The sequence below is a fragment of the Dromiciops gliroides genome, chromosome 1 (genome assembly GCF_019393635.1).
Source record: "Dromiciops gliroides isolate mDroGli1 chromosome 1, mDroGli1.pri, whole genome shotgun sequence".
In the NCBI taxonomy this organism is placed as follows: domain Eukaryota; kingdom Metazoa; phylum Chordata; class Mammalia; order Microbiotheria; family Microbiotheriidae; genus Dromiciops; species Dromiciops gliroides.
The window spans coordinates 191,179,048-191,185,047 of NC_057861.1; the positions used below are offsets into that span (position 1 = coordinate 191,179,048).

General features: G+C 46.1%; 1 protein-coding gene across 12 annotated transcripts in view; it reads right to left on the reverse strand.

Annotated features, from left to right (window-relative positions):
* LOC122735942 (nuclear transport factor 2-like) overlaps positions 1-3,437 on the reverse strand; it is a 39,758-nt gene extending 36,321 nt beyond the window's left edge. The window contains exons 1-2 of one of the 12 annotated variants that reach the window (XM_043977838.1): positions 2,325-2,340; positions 1,329-1,346 (exon numbers count right to left, since the gene is read on the reverse strand). The gene's annotated coding sequence lies outside the window, so the exon portion shown is untranslated. The other 11 variants (XM_043977840.1, XM_043977835.1, XM_043977843.1 and 8 more) reach the window with 11 other exon arrangements.
* Between the last annotated feature and the right edge of the window lie 2,563 nt (positions 3,438-6,000).

The window sequence follows — 6,000 nt, forward strand, 5'->3', positions numbered from 1 at the left end:
GAAATCACAAGTCCAGACCAGTTTATAAATTTAAGTGTTATATTATTGTTGTTATTGCTATTCTCAAAGGCTATGGCTGCAAAGCGCAAATTCTAGCAGGTCCTATAGAAGTAGTATGGATCTGAGCACAGTTGTGTATATAACTTGTATATATATTGGTCAAAGACCACTGTCAGGTTGGTAGCAGGGTGATAGACTTTTTTTTTTTTAAGCCACAGCAGATCCTGAAAGCAGTAAGTCGTAGAGGGTCTGTGATCTTTAGTTGTAGAAATAACCACTCTGACCCATTGATCACTTAAATGAAAACATATGGGGAGACACCAGGCACCACAAACAAGAGTATTGACCATATTTATATTTCCATGGCTCTAAAGCCCATTCTCCTCATTTTGCATTATTGAGCATCACTACAGAGACTCTAAATCCGAAACTACAGAGTTTTGGAGCTAGAGCATTCAAACACTCTCTCATGATAAATACTCATCCTCTATAAAGCTGGGAAAGGGTGGATCATCGACTTGGGAAGGAAACACTAAAACCAAGCCAACTGTAAGTTTTGCGAACTGTTTCCTTGATAAAGTGCAGAAGTAGGAAATGATGACAGTTTTAACATCCTCTGAAAACACACACATGCAAATCTCTCTGAATTAACAAACAACTTTTATCCATTTCTAGCAAAGAACTAGTTTAGCCTATTGAAGTTCTATGGGGTTTTTCACAGGATTTGGTCTTAACAACGGAAAAAAACCTCCAAACCAAAAACATTTTAAAAGGAGGAAGAAATTCGGGCCACGTGACGCTGCATTATTTACGATATGGGTGCCTTCTAACTCCACTCTTGGGGGGCTTTTGAAATCCAGAAAAGGAAGGCCTCTGACGCTGGAGGGGCCGATTAGATGAAGACAAGAAACCCTCCCACTTTAAATGTTTCTTGTTCCCCTGTAGCCTACAAATTGCACCTTAGAAAGCTGCCTTCAGTCTGGAGACAACGTTAGCCGTACAAAAATGAGGTCCACGGCAGTGTTATAAGCTTACCCTATAACCAGTAACCCAACTTGGAGGGCTGAATCGCTGTCTTCAGAGGTTATGACCAGGGCATCTCCAGGAGGCCAAAAAGGCTCCATTCACCTCGGAAGAACTGGGGCAAGGCAAGCTTCTTACAGGAGCTCCATGATCCAACAAAACCTTCAGGTCTTAAAGACCACCTCTTTCCCAAGAGGAAAAACTAAACCTCCTTTCTCCCCTCTACCTAAGCAGCAGTACCGGCCACAGCCCCGGATCGCGGAATAAATAAATAAATAAATAAAGTGGAGCAAGAGAGTAAGTACCTTGTACCTCGTCTTAGGCTGCAATGAGAAGATGAAGATGAGAGGCCGATCTCGACTTCCTAGCTTAAAACTTTTTGCAGCACCGATTCTCAGAGGGTTTTCCCCCCTCCCTACCCCAACCCCCGCCCCGCAACCGCCCCCACGCCCCAGTCAGAAATAGCCTCAGGAAAAGCTAGCACAACCGCCCCCGCAGCCATCACTTCGGGGCATTTAAAAAAGATTCGGTCCTTCTTCGCCATCTCCTCCACTCTCCCTTCTCCCCCGAAGTACCTTAAATTACGAGATTTTTTTTTTCTTATCCCCAACTCCAAAGCAGTCTGATATCAGAACCCGCCCGCCCGCCTCCGAAAACCCCGCGCCTTCCCAATCCGAACACCCTTTCCAGCTTCCAGAATTGGGATACACTCAGAAGCTGTGTTCAGGAACAAGCCCTCCACTGGCCGCGCGCGCACGTGCATGTCACCTACAGCAGCAGAAGCAGTAGCAGTGTCACAACCCTCCCCCCCCCCCCCACCATCGCCTCCGCCTCCCCTCTCTTTCCTCCTCCCTCCAGAGGCCTGGGAGATCTAGGCAGCGGCTCTCATGGGTACGTCTCCTTCCTACCAAGAGGGGCACACACGCGGCATGCATTTTCCTGGTCTCCACGGTCCCGCTCCCAGGTATTACAGACTGTAGCACGGTAGGGGACACGACAGGAGGTGAACAGTTCTGTTCCGACCTGCCCCCACCCCAAGGACTCGTGTACAGTACTTCTACAGCTGTTAGTAGTACCAAAGAGAGCTTCAACCGCACTCTATTTCTCCCTAGCTTTGGGGACAAGCCCCCACCCCCAAATCCTAATCCTCTGTACACACAACACACACCCAAACACACCCACTCTCACGCGCGTGCGCACGCATACATATACACACACACACACACACACACATTCACACACTCACACACAATCCCCCTTCTCTGGCATCTGGAAATGGCCCCCTCCCTAGATGCTCTTACTTAACTCAAGCGCCTCATTCTTTCTTTTTCTCACCCAGCCCTTCAGATGCAGAGCCCCGAGAGCGGCGCTACATCCGTCTTCTCTGCACCCCGGCCGCCCCGACCTCTTCTGCCCAGCCCCTTCCCCCAAAGCACACACGTGCGGTGGGGCCGCAGAGCCCTCGAACCACGCCCTCCGCACCCCGCTCTCTGCAGCATGCGGGGCAACTCCTCTCCAGCCGCTGCAGAGATGCCGCTCCACCGCCGCCGCCTCCTCCAGCTCGAAGGAAAACGAGTGTCTCGAATCTGGCTGCCTTCCCCCAACCGCTAAAGGCTTCTCTTTCCCGCGAGCAAGGCGGGTACCTTCTGCCGGCAACTGACTCTGTAGAGTCCAGGTCGCTGCCTGACCATCTCCTCCAAGCCCATAGCATCGCAATGCTTTGTGAGGGATTAAAGAAATGCACTCCCTCCTCGCGCAACGACCTATTGGGTTCCCAACGCAAAGTTGATTGCTTTGCAGCTTCTCCTCCAACTTTGGGAGGATTGGAAAGGAAAAACAAAACAAAACCCAAACCCACACCCACACCCTTGCGTGGCCGGAATATTCGCGGATGCTGCATCTTGTGCTGTTCCGGCGCAAACTTCTAGACCCACGTCCTTCCCGTAGTCCCCACCCCAGGAAGCTTTCTCCAGCACCCCATCTTCTTACCTGCCGCACTGGAGCATAGGAGCCGGGGAAGCTAAAAAAGAAAATCGTGCTGGAGTAGCGGCAAGACCTTATTGGGTAGTATCCCCCTCCCCGGCGCCGGGTGGCCGGTAGGTGGCGCTGCCCTGGTGGTCTTGGGACTCCGGGACGAAGAGTCGTGGCGGAGAAAGCAGCCTTGACAGTTAGTTGCTGCTTGAACCTTGTGTCTTTTCTCTGCGGGCGCGAAAAAATTCCAGCCTACACAGAATGAAGTGAGGTGTACAAGAGCCTAGGGGGGTGGGGTGGCAATTCCCTGAGCTTTCTCCCTGCCCCCGTAGGAATCCTCATAAAAACTCCTTCACTAGGCCGTGCTCTCCCACGCGTGAACTGGAGTTTAAGGGGCATGATTAATGGGATCCGAGCAGCTTTTGAAGTAGATTTGTAGGGGCGTGAGGAGGAGAGATGTGAGTGGGGCAGCGGCGAGCTGGAGATGCCCACTTAGGGTAGGGGTGGGGGGCGGAGGATGAGCGTCCCCAATTAATTTGTTTGCCAATATCTGCCAGTTACTTTGATCTGATGGGAAAAGTGTTTCTTCTTAGGCATAGATGGGTGTCAGAAGAAATAAAAATCTCCCGGGAGGTGGGGGGGGGGGGGGAGAGAGAGAGAGAGAGAGAGAGAATATGAGAATAAAGGAGAATAAGCAACAGTGGGTAATACTTGCAAAATAAGTAGAATGAATGACCATGAGTTTAGGCTTCAGAGCATCTGGGTTCAAATCTGAACTCAAATAGATTGAGACCACACAGAATGATGTCACTGGCTAGCTGTGGGACCTTGGGGGTGAACTCATTTCATCCTGTTACTTTCAGTTTCCTTGGGGTAAACTGTGGGCTTTGAACTTTGTCCCATTCCACTCTAAAAATCCGTTGATGTTAAGCAGTAAACATTCATCCCTAGGAAATATAGAGACTATAGCGTCAGTAGAAAGAAGCCTACTTTGAGACTGGCAGCCCCAAGAATACTGAAGAGATTTTAAATGGGGTTATGATTTTTCAGGCTCCTCAGCTTTAATTTTAAATTTTTTAATGTTTTTGTTTATTTATTTTTTTTAAACAGGGCAGTGAGGGTTAAGCGACTTGCCCAGGGTCACACAGCTAGTAAGTGTCAAGTGTCTGAGGCTGGATTTGAACTCAGGTCCTCCTGAATCCAGGGCTAATGCCGCTGACGCTTCTTCTCAGCTTTAAAAAGTCCCATAATACCTATAATTTAACTCATAAACATTCTGATTAGTACTGTATCCTGGAAAAAAGCAGCAGCTCTGAAGTGAAAGACCTGGGTTCAAATCTTTGCTCTGATAGTTACTACGGTGTGACCTTGGGCAAATCACTCATCCCTCTGTGACTCAGTTTCCCTTTCTGTAAAGTTAACAGTTGGACAAGCTTACTCCTATGATGCTAACTAAAGTGCTTTAACAACTCAGAATGAGCTAAGCATCTACAAGAGAACACAGTTGCATATCCTCATCTGTAAAATAAGGATAATCAATGCCTACCTTCCTGGGTTGTTTGTAAGGATAAAATGAGATAATATACAGACTTAGTAGTGGTATTACTGGGTCAAAGGATATGCACAGTACTGTAGACCTTTCAGCATATTTCCAAATTGCTCTCCGGAATGGTTGGATCAGTTCACAGTTCCACCAACAATACATTAGTGTTCCAAGTTTTCTACAGCTTCTCCAACATTTATTATTTTCCTTTTCTGTCATATTAACCAATCTGATAGATGTGAGGTGGTACCTCAGAGTTGCTTTAATTTGCATTTCTCTAATCAATAGTGATTTAGAGCATTTTTTCATATGGCAACAGATAGCTTTGACTTCTTCATCTGAAAACTGCCTGGTCATATCCTTTGACCATTTCTCAATTGGGAAATGACTCCCCCAAGAAATTTTTACTTAACCTTTTACTGTTGCCAAATTTTTGCGACCTCCACATTCAATTACTCGATCCACAAGAAGAAGCTTTGATTTAGATCATCTGTATTATAATTTGTTATATAAATATATGTATTAACCCATTATTTAATACGGAGTAGAGGTGGTATGCAAACCAGTTTCATAGACAAATTAAATGCCCTCCCCACTATACCAGCTTCCTTGTTACATACACATTAGGGATCTAGATGTCTATATTTGCAAAGTCTGTGATATGGCTCCATTTCAAGGCAACCAGACATGAGTGACTCTGCCTCTTATGGCTAAACCCCAAGGATGTCTGGTTGGGACAGTGATTTGGGCAACGATGGATATCCTGCTTCCATTCTTTGAGGCTGTTATGCAGAATAACTAAGTGTTGCATTTCATTTGTTTAGCCTATTCTCTTACTCCCCCCACCTACTCCAACTTTATCTCACTGATTAAGAAAATTGTTTTCAATTATTTTGCCCAAGCAAGTATCTTTTGAATCTAATACTTCTCTTCCTTCCAGTACCTTTCTTGTTGATCATATTGCTTTTCCACTAGATATTTAGTATGAATCCTAGGTACCACAAATTATGCCAACCAATTATGGGCATTAATGGTGCTTCCATATACTGTAACTCATATTGGTATGAATGAATGACTGAATGAATGAGTGAAGCATATCTTAAGTGCTTACTATGAGAAAAGCACTGAGTTAAGTGTTGAGGATATAGATAGAAGAGTAAGACGGTCCCTACTCTCAATGAGCTCAACATCCTGATAGAAGAAATGATGCTTATGTAAGGTTTTCTGCTGCACCTCAGGTGGTCCCATGGTCCTTAGGGTAGGGTGGCAAAAAAGATGGTAATGCCTCTTCTTTAATGTCATTTCCACTAACAAAATCCTATCAGTTTCTGATGTTGATAATGCCAAGGACTTTGATAGGAAGAATTTTTTTTCCTGAATCTTTGGGAACTGTGACTATAGCACATGCTGTAGCAATTGCCAGGCTGCATCTCCACAGAGGATGCTTCATGCAATGATAGTTA